This window comes from Stegodyphus dumicola, chromosome 10 (genome assembly GCF_044657685.1).
Source record: "Stegodyphus dumicola isolate Sdum_Otavi_A_Nest chromosome 10, ASM4465768v1".
NCBI lineage: Eukaryota > Metazoa > Arthropoda > Arachnida > Araneae > Eresidae > Stegodyphus > Stegodyphus dumicola.
Genome location: NC_140777.1, coordinates 52,024,234 through 52,041,481, shown reverse-complemented (window position 1 = coordinate 52,041,481; position 17,248 = coordinate 52,024,234). Strand labels below are relative to the sequence as shown.

Genomic DNA, 17,248 nt, shown 5'->3' with positions numbered 1-17,248 from the left:
CTTGCATTCAATCCCACTTCTGATACCAAAGGGTGTTGCGTGCGTACCGGTTCGCAACAGATTGAATTCACAAGTCCGCTAAAAGGTTAATAAAATTTATTCTTATCAAAAGAAATGTAACAGAACGCTGAAAGTTTTCTCAGAAAATATCTGTACAAGTGCTCACAATATCACGCAGTAATAATGAGTACCTAACGTTTTTAGTACTTTAAACTACTAAAAATGTTAAATAGAACACAAAGCACAGCACAGAGAAAACTAATCCGATCAACAATAACAACACCAGCTAACTAAACAACTGAGCTGAGATGTCCTTCTCTGGCTTTTTAAAGCTATCAATCGGTCGCGAGAGAGTTGTAGTAATTTCTTTGCTTCTCGAGATTTCTGGAAATCAACAAGAGGATGGAATTACGGTTTCAGCTAACACAGTAGTCAATTATATTCATTCAATTTCAATACAAATGAAAGATATATCCATTTATTCAATGTTAAATGCACGTGCTCTTATATTTTTAACTTTTTTTTTGTAGCTTTCTCTTAAAATTTATCACGCACTGCATTGCACGGCGAAATAAACAATTTTAATTATAATTCTACTAAAATTAACTATCTAAATGCAAAATTCGTAGCACTGCGTACAGTGCGTGCGTACAGTTTCATAACAATATAATCAAGTAATTAGTAACTTTGTTTAGTACTTTTTATATCAAATAATTTTATGAATGTATATAAACACTTATTTTTAGTTTCAAACGCATTAAGATGTTTCTTTTAGTTATCCTGACATTAATCCATTTTTGCAAATTATTAGCCATTTTTTATAGCTAACAAAAATTTTTTAAAACGCTTCATATTACAGCGCATGCACAAATACCATAAAAATAATAAACATGCATAAATTTTAGGCAGAAAGCAGTTTTTGCAGCAACATTTTAAAGCATATATATCTGCATTACGGTATTTATAAATTCGTTCATGATCTTCTTCCGAAAGCCCAATTTTCATTTTGAATAACAGGTGATATTTTAATGATGAACAATGAAAGTTCAATTATACGTTACATTTTTATTCTAAAGATCATGAAATAAAATTTCAGACCTAAAAAAAGTAAAAAAAAGCAAGAAAAAGTAGTCGGAACACAAAGATTTTTTAATTTGTAAGATTCCGATACAAGACCGCACAACGCCTCCGTGGCGCAATCGGCTAGCGCGTTCGGCTGTTAACCGAAAGGTTGGTGGTTCGAGACCACCCGGGGGCGAGTTATACTTTTTTATACTGAGCGAAAGAAGTTTCTATTGAGGGGTAATGTACTAGCATCACGAAACTAAAGTCATAAAACTAACGTTCAGTGCATCAAACTAGTTACTAGATGGCGCGCAGAATGCACTTTTAAAGTAAATGGTATTTAACGATATATTATTAGAAATTACACTTTCGGCTCTAAGAGGTTGTAAAAATAATCAATTAAATATTATTCAAATTATTTTGCTAAAAATAGATTTATTTTAAAGTACTAAGGCATACACCAAAAGCATTATGCATCTTTTAGCGATCTAAAAATGCTTACCGAGAATATAATGGAATTTTGTAGAGGAAAATGTATCGCGCCAGAATATTTTTTTAATTCATAAACGCTAACCTTAAAGTTTCTAATATTAATATTTAAAATTATGCATACTATTTTTAAAATCCTCTTCCTTACTTAAGCAATGTACTAATTTAATCTGAATGACGAATTAAAAATTTCACATTCACAAAACTACATTTTTCTGACAATACCTCACAGAAGGGAATAGCTCGCACAACTGGCAGTTTATTTCTTCGCTTCAGCTTCGGCTACAAACATTTTTAATATTAAGATGAAACAGAGATACAGATTATTAGGAAATAATTAAAAATTGTTTTTAAATCACTCAAGTTTGTTGACTGATATGCAATCGTCTAACACGATTCAAAATATAAATTTAAGATCTTCCATCACAAAACTACACTAGTATACACTTTTATAACATTTTCATAAACATATAGATACAATTTTATGCTTGTATTCTATTATTAGGTTTAAAGTACTGAATAATTGCATTTAAGTTAAATTAGATTAAAATATTCTACCATTAATTTGCAATGTTGATACTGTTGTTAGTTTTTGTTTTAATCTTCATAAAATTTGCTATTCTTTTTTTCTCTGTATATATCAAACGTAGAATACAAATATTTATCATAAAATACTGTTTTTGAGTACGCCTTTTTTTAAAGCAAATAATAAGTATCAGGATCAGAGATAATTAAAGTAACTATAATACAGACTACTGACGCTGATGATACTGCACAATAATAATGGAACACCAACTGAAAACAACTTTGTGTTGATGTTGTCACTCAGCAAAATTTAATAATCACATAAAAATATTAAATGATGCTGCCTAGATCTAAAAAAGAATAATATCGTCTAAACCGCAAATTTTAGGCAATTTTTCATTGGGTCTTTATATATTAGAAGCCAAGTAATTGGCAGATTGAAAGTTTTTCAACATCTTATTACATTTCAGATTACTCCTAAAAACCTAGCATGCATATTCCTGTGCGTTAAACATGCCACGGAGATAAGAAATGACTTTCGAGAAAGTGGGATGATATCATGCATGATTTAAAGGCCGCAATCTCAAGAAGTGAATGTCTCCCCCCTTTTTTTATGTGTGTGTGTGTGCACCACTTGTATATCTCACGTATAACCTTCTCAGGAAAGCTGGAGCGAATCCCGTTCGAGACAGGTAATTAAAGCGGGTTTTTTACTTTTTTATGTATCTTTATTTCCGGTGAGAATGCCTCATAACTTCATTTATCTTGTGGTGAAACTTGATTTTCAAGGCTCCGAACTGCGCTCACGCGACGATCGATTAGATGCCCTTCAAGGTTGGGAAGGTCTGGGTAAGTAATCTTTGGGTCCAAAGTCTGGCAACAAAAAAGACATTAGGCGAAGGGAAGAAAAATTTCTTCCATAGAACGTTTATACATGTTATACGAAGTTCAAATTTATAAAATCGTGCCCAATAGTCTTAATTTTACTGCAAAAAATATATATGTAAAAACATTTCTAAAAACTTACAGTTTTAGTGAAACTAAAAAAAAAAAAAAAATTATCTTTGCATTTTTTATTACAGTGGATTCAAGAGGAAATTGTGACACTTATAGCAAATGGCGAAGTTTAAGTTAAAATTATCAAAGAGAAATTTAAATAGTATAAAATCGTCTCATACAGGATCACTGGAAAATAATGCTGAGATTACATTGTTATACTGCCATAAAAACATATGCACATACGTAATTATTTCACTGTTATATTTAGAAATGTATAAAGTTTCACATATGTTTCCACCCGAGAATTGCATAAACTGCATATCATACTATGCCAAGAGCGGCTATAACGGCAAAATACATGAACCTGGTTCCTACTGTCCTACTGAAAGAAAAAGCAGCCTGCGTTGTCCCGGACCGCAGTGGCTTTGATTATCTGAATAGGTAGCGGTGACGGCCATAAACACTTTTTGTTGTTTCACTCCGCCGTGGTCTTCGATTTTCGAGATCTGACGAGCGCCCGGTGATTGAGTTTTGAGATGGACTTTTGAGAGAGTTTGTTTTGAGTAAGTCTGTGTTCTGGGATTGAGCTTCCGGTCCATAACATTAAGGAATTTGTTTCTCTCCGACGTAACTCACGACTAGTTTCAACTAGGTTTCAACTCACGACTAGTTTGTAGTAAAGGTATATAAAGTTTGATTAATATATATATTTCGATCAGTGCATCATTAGTTGTTCGCAGACGCCAAGACGATATTCAGTTTCAGCCCATGTCTTTCGAAGCATTTGCGGAGTTACTTTTAGGTGTTAATCTAAGTAATGATTTCATTATTTAGCCGACAAGACATTTATCTGACAGGACATTAAGCTGACACATAATTTAGCCGGCAGGGCATTTACCTGATAGCAACTAAAAAAATGTTTAATCAACAGCACTTTTAGCTGACAGCGCGTAGCTGTGGACCAAAGGTTCCCAACGGAGTCGGTATTGAACACATATAGGTCATTAAAATTTTATAGAGAGTAAATGATGATCAAAGGGTATACTGGGAGTCGAACGAAATCACTCACCATTGGATTTAAAATCCTATAAAATCCTCGCCTTCATCATCTAAAGCAAACAGCTCCTCAATTCCATCCTCACTTTCGTTGTTGAGAAGCTCGTCATATGGGTCCCAATCTGTACCTAGCGAGTAGACTTCCACTTCGTCATAATCGTCATTCGTGTCATCCGCAGCATTAGAAATACCACACGTTTTGAAGGGATTTGATCACTGTTTCTACTTTCACTTTTCCCTATAATTTGATAACGAAATCACGCAGTATGCGAAGTGTGACGCAACTCCGCACAGCTCCACCTATCGTTTACGACTTTTCTACACTCATCATCCAGTTATTACATTGTTCACGTATGCGATTTTTGAATGGATTATTCCCAGATATGTCTAAATATTGCAGTATAAAAGTTAAATCACCGGTATAACAGCAATCGTAGCATTGTTCCGTGTTAAACAATTTTGAATGTTCTCATTTCCGCGACTGCGAAACATATCCCACACCAACAGACTGTGTTGATTTCATGTCTTACACCATTCTCGTCCACCTCCATTTTTATGAAAATATCTGGCAATAATTTTATTATAAGAGTAGTTTTCCTCTTGAAAGTATCCATGGATTTTAACTTTATTCCATCTGCTACGTATGATAATACTCGTCTTTTCATGGCTTCTGACTGGAAAAGTTTTTACACTTTTTATTTCCACTGCTCTATTGTTTATCAAATAGAAGCTGATCGGTGTTTCATCCAAGTTTCCAATATTAGGTAAAGAAAAGTGTATTTTTGCCACATACCAGTAAGAAGCTTTTGAAAACTCATGACTCATGGTCAAGATCATGTGGTAACTTTCGAAACAACGTGTAATTTCTGCAACAATTTGTGGTAATTTAACAAACGTGTAGATTAACGCATTAAGCTCTAATTAATAACCTAAAATTATAAGCATTAAAATACAAAATTGTATGTTCTAATAAAATATAAATTATAATTAAGTTATACATTATAATTAATGAATACCCTAGTAAAAATGAATAGAGATGCTATGAAGGATAACTATAAATAATATGATTTGATTAGAGCTAAGTTACAAATTAAATTTCATCAAAATTAAATCCATGTTATAGCTTGACGCTTGATGAATACACATCATTTCAAAACAAACGCTATTAGAACATAAACGTACATTTCAATGAAAGTAAATGCTTTATGTATATTAAAAATTACTGGATATTTTTCAACAGAAAATTGTGTTAAAGCAGTAGCGCCTAAACTAAAGTCATTTGGAATCACAATTGTAAAGCGGATAGTTCATGGGTTATTTATGGGGCTAATGTAATGGTCAAGTCTGGAGAAATAATGAGTGTCACCTATGCTATGCACGCACACGCAATACGCTTGGCCGTGTCTTATGTCCTTTGTAACTGTGGACTTGAGAGAAAACACTACTGAGATATAAAAAAAAAGCATGATATGAAGAAGAACGAGAAGATACTGATGAAAATGAGGAGCTAATTGAAGATTTAATCAAAGCGTTGGATTTAGAATTCGAAGGTGGTATAGCAACAGATACTATGTTTCCTATTACTTAAGCAGAAAAAAAAATTCTACGACTAATATAAATGAAACTTTAGAAAGGATAAAGAACCAAAATTGTCCATAAACTCACCTCTCAAAAAAGATATTTTATAAAATAACATTAAAGCAAAATTTGGCTGGGAAAAGATGGTTTGTTTAGACACCGCGTTAGAATAGCTTGTTGGAAATACTTAAAAGATTCGTAGAGGTAAAATCAATAATTTCAAAAGGAATAACTGGTGTTAAAGAATAACAAATTTTGGCTGGCATAGAATTCGAAACTCTGACTGCAACTGTTGCAAGCTTCAAGCCAGTAAAAACTGGCCTAGAAAAGCTATGCAGTTGAAACTCAACTTTGTTAGCTGCTGAAGGAGTATTATTTGCTTTCATTATTGGGTAATTGACCAACAAAACTCAGAATCAGCTAAAGGTATGGAAATGTCTCTTGTAAAAAGAACTTCTGAGAGGCGTAATGTTAATCTAATTGGATTAATGCATTACCTAAATTTTGGGAGAAAGTATGACGCTGCTGCAGTTACTGTTGATATTTGCCCTTTACCAAATAAAACTCCTTTGATTAAACAATCTAAAATAATCAAGACAAAACTTTTGTTGCGAGGAAGACGAATCACAGTCCCTCTCTTCGCTCTCAGAAGAAGATAGCATTGAAATTTCGGAAGAGAAACCTTTAACGTTGAGGAAAGGTTAGAAAAAGCGTTCCAGTCAAAGACAAAGGTCCTAAGTTGTTCAACTAGCAAGAATTGTAGCATGAACAAAGCAGTGAATCAAGAATTGCAGTTATTTAATTCAAAGTAAATCGATCATTGAATATTATAAAACTGGGTGAGGGTTTGAAAACGATTCCTTTGACATCAGTTGAAAGGCATTTTCTGCTGCCAGGTTGTTTGCAATATAGCTAAAAACTACAGAGGCTGATCGCACATTTTTTAGATGATTTTGCTTTGCTTTAAAAAAATCAGTTTCCTGGAAATTTTTTTAACTGCTGCTATATTTTTGAATGTATAAGTTATCGTCTGCAACTTGATGGTTTTGTTTTCATGCCAAATAACGCTTTTAAAGAAGCAATGGATGGAAGGTTATGTTTGCGCTCTTTCCTAAAAACATCATTTGTATCTGTTTATCCAAAAATGCTGTAAAATCATGATTTTTCGTTATAAAAGCTACGATAGGTAATAAAAACTGTCAACAAGAAAGGAAAAAACGACGAAGTTTGGCGTCGAGGGGGGAAATTGTTTCAAACACATATCTAACAAAAAAAAAAGGGGAATGTTTCGAATATTGCAAAGGTAAGAAGATCCTTAATGTTAAAATCCTTCAATTTAAAGGAGAGTTGCAAAATCGTTAAAACGCTCAATGTCAACTAGAAACAAAGTAATTAATGCATATTTGAATCTTAAAAAGGGAAGAAACGTAATGTGCTTCGCCTTTCTCCGTGTCATGTCACTGAACGCAGAACGTACTGCAGAATTCTTTATGAGAAACATTTATCCGGACAAAAATGGAAAAATGTTGCCCGAGCAGACGAATCTTGGATGTATTTAAATGACTACTATAAGAAGAAATCCATTTATTATCATAAAAGAGGAGGTAAAAAAATCTTAAAAATGGTTCAAAGAATCTGAAGAAAAGTTTTCAAAGAAATTTAAGATTGTTGCTGGTTTTTCATATAACTGCAAATAAAAAATAAAGAGAAAGGGCAGAAATGCTAAGATCAATTCCACGTATTATCAGCAACATATTTTATACCCAGTTTTCAAACATGAAATACCTCCTGTTTACCCACAGTGCCATCAATCAGTAGAACTACAACATGACAAAGCAAGCAGCCACACGTCAAAATCCACTGTTAATTTCCTGGAAAAAAAGGGAAGAAGAAACGAGTAGCAAGGCCATGTTCTTCACTCATATCCCTTCTAAATCGCTAGGATAAACACCTCATGGATTTTTGCGAAAGCTGGGCTACAACACTCCTTGGACTTAGGGAAGCTGTTCAAGAGGAATAGCATAAAATACCTCTTCCGATACTATAAAAGGTTTTATTGTCTTGGAATTTACGATGTAGAAAGATAGTAAAGAATAAGGGTTATCAAATGTAATATTTAAAACGCAAAAATTTTAAGTAAATTGTTTCTGTAATGCAATGGAAATCGTCTAAAAAATATGCAAATAGCTTCCGTAGACTGAGAGATAAAAGCATAGATTGCTTATATTTCCTTAATTCATACTTCAAAAATTGATAATCAATATACTTTATTTGTATTTTGTAATAAAATTATAAAGGAATATAAATATGCGAATTTTTGAATATCCATATTTTGTGTGATGGTACTGATGTCAATTAAAAATAACTAATAAATTAGAATTTTCCAAATTTTGATGCATTCCGGGGAAACACTTTCATCTTCCTGGCACTTTCCCGGGAATGAAAAAAAAAAAAAAAAAAAAAAGTGGGAAATAAGAAACCCTATTTTCAAAGTGTTCCACCGAAGTCCCCTGACGTTTCACCCATGGACAGGTGTGCCTTTGATACCTTGAAAAGAGATTTTTCTAAAGCGCAAACCCACCGCATTTTATGGAGTCTCGAAAGTAGCGGAAAAGGAATAGAAATTAATATCTCTAGAGAAATTTTACGAAAAGATCTATCATGGAAACCACCATGTACACTTTAGTCCAAAACAAAAAGGGGGAAGGGCTATTGACTTTTAAACATTAATTAAACGTTCTCAAAATCGTTCTAAAAATGTGTAACCACTCTCTGTAATTCAGATATTCAGATTTGGTTTACTTGATTATAACAAAACACGCTAGTTCTATCTGCCTAGAGGGAGAGAGTGATGCCACCGTAGAGGACTTTAAGAGAAACTAGCTCGTATTCGCTTTACATCTATTAATGAAATATTTTCATAAAACTTGACACAGTACAGGCAAATTAATTTCTGCAACGCTCAATTTTTAGAAAAGAAACCGAATTCCCGGGAAAGAATTATATTTTAGTTTAATTTAATTCGAATTTTATTTATTTTTAAATGAACAAGCAATACTCTCCTTAGAAGTTCTTAGAAAAGAAGCATATATAAGAACACGTGGACGATTTTCAATTACTTCTTTTTATTGTTTTTTCCCCTTTGATACCTCCCACTGCATAATGAACAGAACAAACAACACAATCCATTCTAATTCCATTTCCTTTTCATTCTGGAATTCCAGAAACATTGCTTCCCACTACGGCTCAACCTCTTATTACGCAGAGGGGCGCTTCAAATCACGCAAAGCCCTGGGGAAGGGCGCTAATGGGGCGTTCTCTCTTCGATCGCGTGCCTAAGGGCGGTCTCCCCCTTGGGGAGTTCCCCCCGGAATGGATGATACTAGAGCACGAACTGTATACGCGACCAGCAAATCTTAAATGAGTAGGTCGCCTTCCCCTCGGGCTTTGAAAAGGGCATTATAAAGTTAGATGCCTATTGCCACTTCGGAAAAAGTTGATAGCGGTGCTGGAAGGGTAGAACGGCATTAGATGAGAATAGAGATTTAAAGGGGGGAAATGATTTCAACAACCATTTTTAGTTTTTCTTTAAAGTATAGCTAGATAAAGTGGGAAATATTAGTCATTAAAAAACACAAATAATGTAAGTTTCCTTTTTAAATAAATACTCAATTCATTTTTATTTATAATTGAAAAAAATCATTTTGAAATCATGAATGTTCTTATTTTACTTGAAACACAATTTCCAATCTACATATCTCTGAATGCGAATCTTTTGCAAATATGCATAAATGCAATTATTCGAAGATTTTGTTTAATGTGTTGATTTAAAGCTTAAAATTTGTCATGTTTATGCATTTGATATTCCTGAAACTTTTGTTTATGAAAATATTAAATCAAGCATTGCTCATTTTGACAGTTTGCGAAATTCCCTTGATTTTCAAAGGGCTAAATTCAGAAAATATATATAAATAAGCTGAGTTTTCTGTAAGATTTTTTGCGGGGAAGCCTCATTCCAAAAATTTCAAATATGTTTCGTTCATACAGTTTCAAAATAATAAATTTACTCTATTTCAATGTTGTGCATTAATTTCAAAGTAGCCGTTTGAAAATATTATAAAAAAAAAGAAAAAGAAAACATACAGATAATGATTTTAATTTTTGAATTTAATAAACCCAGCTTATGTAATTTCACGGTTCCGGTTATGGTTAAATAGCAACAGTGAGAAGAACTGCATTTATTGTCTTTAAATCGCTTGGTTCGTTAATCACTAACAGACAAATTAAATTTAAAAAAAATTGAATATCTTACGCTTTGTCGAATGGCAACACTCTGGTGCGTGAACAATGAAAGTAATTTATTTTAGGCAGTGGCAACGTATTGCTTTTAAGTACCCCATTTAGTTAACTGAACAAATCTTACATTTTGCGGAACAGATCCTCCAAAAAACGTTTGAACAGTTGTATCGCAGAGCTTTGAAATCGCTCAGTTTGTTAAACAAAAATTCATTTTTAGAAATTTTTAGAAATTTTGACCAACGGGTGCAGGAAGATCACGGGCGGAAGCAGAAAAACTATATTTTTGATAAATCTAAAAGATATAGTGACCTTCAAACCTTGTAAATGAAAATTAATTTCTTAGTATTAACAAAAAAAGAATATATATATCAGTTAAAGTTTGTAAGTATGCATAATGAAATATTTAAACACTGTTGCATACATAATGAACATAAATTTTAAGAATAAAAGTTAGGTGTCTAAATTTTCATCTGATTTCAAATATTAATTATAATTCTTAAAGTTCTTATTTAAGAAACGCAAAAGTAGGTCATTTTATATAAAAATAGTGTTTAAATGCTTACCTTTTTATCTGATACCTTTTTACCTTTTTATCTTACCTCTTACGGATTAACGCAATCACTTTTGGGCAATTAGGCGATATTTTACAGATAAAAAGATACAGATTTCTTATCGGGGGCAAGTTGGCAATTTTCGAAATTTAAAAATACAGAATCGTCAAACTATCGGTATTTATATACGATAAATACCGATAGTTTAGTAGACAACAAACCGATAGTTTAAGTAGACAACAAACACTATCAAAGCCATGCTTCTGGCCAGAAGGATGTTTATATGCATGGTTGCCAGAGTTTGGCCTATTCTGAAAATCTGGCGACTTCTATTATGGTGGTTGCGATTATACGTAAGTATAATGTGTGTGTGTGTGATTATGGCAAAGCCTCGAGGGCTATCTGCCTAAGAGGAGGGATGCCTTCGTGGAGGACTTTCTAAGGGAAACTGGCTCGTATACACGTTACACATGGGGAAAACCACGAAAACGCCCATGCAGCCAGCCCGTTCGCGGGATTCGAACCTCGGACCGAACTACCAGTGTTCAGCGACTTTACCGCTCGGCCGCTGGTGGGCCTATACGTAAGTATAAATCTTGGGTGAAAACAGAAATTATCTTGGAATCGTGTAAGCATATTACTTACTTAAATTAATAAATATACAGATAAATGTGCTAATAAATTAACTCTCCTATGGTGCGTAACTAAATAATTGTATACAATTATACACAGACGCATTTTATGAGCAGTTCAAGGAATTTAACGCGAGGAAATGCAAATGTAAAGAAACCATTCGGTCCTTTTAATTACAAAAGCTTAATTACATTTTACCATAATTTGGGTTCTAGAACGACTTTTATATGGGATTTGTTTCAAATGTTTGTGACAAACTGAATTTTAATATAAAAGTGGAACACTCGATGGAAAGCGACGAGAAGAGCCAGCTTTCGCCAAGATGCGAGAACTGGCGCCAACTTGCTAGTTAAAACGTCGCCAGCTAGGATAGTTTGGCTCTAAGATTTTGAAACTCCGCATGCACAAGATATTCTTGCAAGTTGTCATAACTCCGTCAGTAAAATAATGAACTCTAATTATATATATACTGCTCAGTTAGCTGACTACGATCCTACTACTGAAAACACCTTTAAATTACCAGGGACAATTCATCACAATGACGCATATTAATCTGCATTGTGATTGCAGCAGTATGTATTGCGTGGTTACAGCCGAAAACATCGCAGACGAAAACGTCGTGGAGAAAACAACGCAAGGCGAAAACGTCGTGCTACAAAACATCGCAGTTCTAAAACATCGTGGTACAAAACATCGTCGTTGAAAATAAAGCGGTTAAAAAACTTCGCAGTTTAAAAACATCGCCGTCGAAAATATCGTGGTAAAAAATAAAGTATCTACAAATCATCGCATGACGATAACATCGCAGACATGCTTTTTTCAGGCTTTAATAACTGTAAATTGATGTTCCCATAATGATTTGTGAGCGCAAGTGATGTAAGGAACGATAATTTTTACTTTCACATTTTTTTATTAACTAATAAATTTTTGCTGAAAAAATAAGAAGGAAACTTAAGCATAGAAAATTAAATGCTACTTAATAGATTATACTTTTTATGAAAAATTGCCTGTAAAATCTTTATAAAAATGATTTATTAATGGCCTTTGTTAGTTAACTATGTCGATTTAAATTTCTATTAAGTGCTATAAGTTGCATTAAGTTTCTATGCTTAAGTTTCCTTTTTGTTTTCTCAGCAAAAATTTATTGATTAACAAAAAATATGAAAGTAAAAATTATCCTTCTTTACATCTTGCGCTCACAAATCATTATGGGAATATCCATTTACAGTTATTAAAGCCTGAAAAAAGCATGTCTGCGATGTTATCGTCATGCGATGATTTGTAGATACTTTATTTTTTACCACGATATTTTCGACGACGATGTTTTTAAACTGCAAAGTTCTTGGACCGCTTTATTTTCGACGACGATGTTTTGTACCACGATGTTTTAGAACTGCGATGTTTTCTCTTTGCGATGTTTTCTCCCACGATGTTTTGTAGCACGACGTTTTCGCCTTGCGTTGTTTTCTCCGCGACGTTTTCGTCCGCGATGTTTTTGCCGCGATGTTATCGGCGGACACCGTATTGCGTATATTTCATAACTTCTTTTAGTATCTGAATTGTATTGCATCTCATTTTTATTCTTATCCCATTGCCCCTTTGCTGTGTACATCAAAGACTTAAAGGATCTTTGCATCTCTCCATTCATGTTTCCTGCAGCTACTATCTGACAGAGTGTAGTAAATATTTTATCTGCCTGTCAGAATACTTTTAGCTCTAGCTCGGTCTAGAATCGAAGAGTAAAATGCTGTGGTAGCTACAATAATTTTCCCCCGAGTTTAATTTTTTTATCGATTTCTGCGGTGCTTTGCGGCTATGTATTACATAGAGCCAATGGCTTAGAGATCTCACAGATTCAAGTAAAAACCAACTTGTTGCACACCTGATTCAAAGCCATAGACAACGGTCTACAGTTAGGTCTGAGGAGTGGGAAAATGTGTGCAGTGAGGGGAAGGGCAATTATAATCTGCCCGTGAATTAATACATAAAAACTGATTATGCTTTTCTGTGTTATATGTGTAGTAAATAAAGGTTAGGTTAGGTTATTTAATTACGGCAAAGCCTCGAGGGCTATTTGTCTAAGGGGAGGGATGCCTTCGTCGAGGGCGTTCTAAGGGAAACTGGCTCGAATACACGTTACACATGGGGAAAACTACGAAAACACCCATGCAGCCAGCCCGTTCGCGGGATTCGAACCTCGGATCGAACTACCAGTGTTCAGCGACTTGACCGCTGGTGGGCTCTGTAGTAAATAAAAAAAAATGGTACTTCTGAAATTATCCCCTATATTTACTGAGTTCTTTTGGATATACCTGATCACATTCAAATGCTCACTTCGGGTTTTTTGAAGGCAAGTGGTAAAAGGCCAATAAATCAAAGCATTCTAAATTTTGAATAATGCAATGACAAAGTAAAAGCATGAAATTTTCGATTTTTTAATTATTTAAAGTTTTTTTTTAATGTATATACAATTTCTGGGGCATACACCCGTATCCAAGAAATTTCGATTAAACGATACGGACAGATAGAGTGTATAGCAGTAAAAGCACACTGGATTATTACTATAAAATGTATATCTATTGTGGCAAAAATCTTTTAATGTTCTCGAGAAATCGTAAACATTATATTTTACATGCCAAACATTAAACCGTTATAAATCTTTCCTTTATTTCTCTTTCGATGTTTTCTTTTTTACCTAGTATGTAGCCGCTTAAACGCAAACACAACGTTTTTTCTAAGATAAATGTGAATTTCCTGAAGAGTTTAAAACTTGCCCTCCCCAAAGGCAACTTGCAGGAAGACATTTCTAATCTAACTTTCACGCTAATTTGTCAGGAACTTCCAATTTTCCGAGAGCTGCCTGCATCCGATACGTCCTCTTAATTCCAAATCCCCTCTGGCTGAGAGACCCGTGTCATATCAAAAGGTTCGACATTTTTTCCCCCTTTAGTCGCAACCGCATCTGAATCGGGACGTAATCCGCGTCGGTGGCAATTAATTTCCTTTCCCTAATATATACAGCATAATGACTCAGGCAATGCAACGGAACGGAAATGTAATTACGGATGCATAGCGCCTCCAGGCTTCTCTATTTATACTGGAACACGTTTTAACGAGAAAAGGGCGTTGTTGGTCCCTCATATTCTGATCTTCACTGTTGTTATTTACAGATATGGTTTCAGTAACTGAACTAGAGAAAGGCTTCTCGAAAAAACATAACTGAAATTTTTTGCTTATACCCTTTTCAAAAGACTAAAAGAAATACGCTGTTATCTCTATCATTCAGTAAGGAATAATCTATATACATGTATGCATGTATGTAATTCCTCACACTGTGAGAAAACTATGACGCCTAGAGACACCAAATTGTGAACTCATATATAGTCCTCTACCCGATCATGTGTAACTCAAAGCACGAATTTCGAATTTTTTTTATACTTTATGATTTTTACGAAGTTAATAAAACTCAGCGTTTTAAAGGCAATGTGTTACCATTCCGCAAAGCGTAAAATATATTAATTTCCAAATTTAACTAACAAACTCTAATTCAAAAGAAATATTTTGCCACCGTTCGAGATAAGTATTTTTTCTTTCACCTCCCAGTGGTCACCATTCGGCAGAGCTTAAAATATTTAATTTTCCTTTCAATATTAAACTGATTGTTTTTAATTAAAAATTTAGATCAATACATAATTACTGCAACGTAATGTACGAGTTTGGATTATTTGAATAAACCAAACAACCCAAGGGTTGTCTTCCTAAGGTGAGGGTTGCCTTCATGGAGGACTTTCTAAGGGAAACTGGCTAGTATGCACCTTACACGTAAACCACAAACATTTTAGGTGGTTGATATAGGTAAGGGTTTTCACTACGTTTTTTAATATTTCCACAGAAGACTTATTTCAGAAGGGTAAGAGTTAAGTCATTTTTGAATACCGCAAAGCACACGGGATTTATCTGCCAAGGAGAAGGCTACCTTCGTGGAGAACTTTCTAAGACAAACTGGTCCATATAATGAAAAGAGCAACGAAAACTAACTATTCAACCAGCCTTTTCGCCTTAGATCGAACCACCAGTATTCAGCAGTCTTAACCACTCGGTCCTTTGCGCGACAATATTATATAATACTTAAGAATATTATATCAATGTTTACTTATGCCCTCTGAAATGCTAATAACTTTCAGATAAAGTCGCCTAAGGGGTGGTCGTCTTAAGAAAACTCACTAGTTTTGAATTGTGATATTTAATGAAAAGCCACCTTTTCTTTTAAATACTCCTTATATGTATGTGTTTCGTACATTTAAAAATAAAACCTAATCCTAAAAATATTACAAGGAAGAGACTTTTATGAATATTCATTACGTATTTTGTAATTGTTATAAGGAAGGTTAAAAAAAGGTTAAAGTAATCAACACGTATACCCTAACTGATAATAGCTAACCATAAGTAGCACTTTATTATTAATAAAACAAAAAATAATAATATTAATTGCTGCTGTTTATATAATAAGTGATATGTAATTATTAATAACTGCTAAAAATAGAAATATTAATTGCTGCTGTTTATATAATAAGTGATATGTAATTATTAATTCCCGAAACAATTAAGGCATTTCGAAAGAAAGTAATTACTTTAAAATAATTTATAATTTACATACTAAGTAATTATAAATAGAGAGACTTAATAACTATTACTTATGAATGTTTTTTTTCACGATTATTTACACAATTCTGATTGTTTTTATTGATTAACTATATTTTATTCTCTTTTCCCTGTTTCCATAATAAAAATGCATGATATTTACATTTAACATGAAAAATATCAGCAGATAATTTAATTTTTTTTTCTACACTATTGTTTTGCAGAATCTGGAAGTTCTCCTTTCTGAAAACAACTTTAGCAAGATTTGTCTTTTATATTGCATCTTCTTATCTTACCCAAACATTGCTTTTGTCTAAAGTTAAAAGTTACAGTCTTATTTATTATAAACAAACGAATAAATTCTTTTAAACGCAGCTGAGATCAGAATAATTTTTGTAATTTTTTCTCTAAATGAGAATATTTCAGACAAAAACTAAGTAAAACGCTGACAAAAACAATATTTTTTTGCCCTTACCAATGCAATAAAACATTTCTGGTGACTAAATTCTGTTCTCATTTGTATATTTAAGAAGTGAAATGTGCTATCATGCTTCTTGAAGATTACTTCTTCTCCCATTCAATAAATAACTACGGGATGATTCGGACAAAAAAACCACACTGTTTTTCTCCTCTTATTCCTGCTTCGTGCGGTATACATCAAAGACCCATAACAAACACAAGCAGAAAGGGCTTTGAAAATAGAAACAGAATGTTTCTTTAGTGGGTAAGTTAATCGTCAATTGCTGCTTGTTTAGATACAAAATTCTTTCTCTTCACCTTTCTGTTCATAATTCTTTCTGTGTTTTCTTTAGTACTTAGAAAATGACGCAAGAGAATCATGCATCACCTTAGAATGAATTCGTACAGAGGGTTTCTTCTTCTTCTTCTTCTTCTTTTTTTTTTTTTTTTTTTTTTTTTTTTTTTTTTTTTTTTTTCAAAATGTCTCTGAAAAATAAACGATGGATCGAAGGCTATATTTTTGCGCTGTCCGAAGAGAAATACTCTTACTCGATTATTAAAAAAATCTGATGTGTACACCACATGACTTCCTTGTACACGAAATATTAAATTATACGCATTTTTTATTGCATTTTATTTAAACTTATTAGATTGAATTAAACCTACTTCGCCGACAGCGCATAAACCACAATAGAATAAATGCATTCTTTAAAATTCATTTTGTTTACCATAGCGACACTCTGGCGCAAGGTTTACTTAACAGTATTATATTTCATTCATATTATAACTCAGAATGCACAAAATGTATATCATTTAAAGAATTATCTAATCTTTGCCACATGTTCTATTCAGATACTATAATAAAGCTAGAACTATGTATAAAAGAAATTAAGGAAACAAAACAAAAAGAAACAGTTTTTCACAGACGATTGAGTATTTCTCATTTAATTAAT

At 33.3% G+C, this 17,248-nt stretch overlaps 1 protein-coding gene and 1 non-coding gene across 2 annotated transcripts in view; one reads left to right on the top strand and one right to left on the bottom strand.

Annotated features, from left to right (window-relative positions):
- LOC146994964 (uncharacterized) overlaps nucleotides 1-17,248 on the bottom strand; it is a 94,865-nt gene that overhangs the window by 60,965 nt on the left and 16,652 nt on the right. The window lies entirely within an intron of this gene.
- Nucleotides 1,185-1,258, top strand: TRNAN-GUU (transfer RNA asparagine (anticodon GUU)). Its single transcript has one exon. It is a non-coding gene; the product is annotated as a tRNA-Asn (tRNA).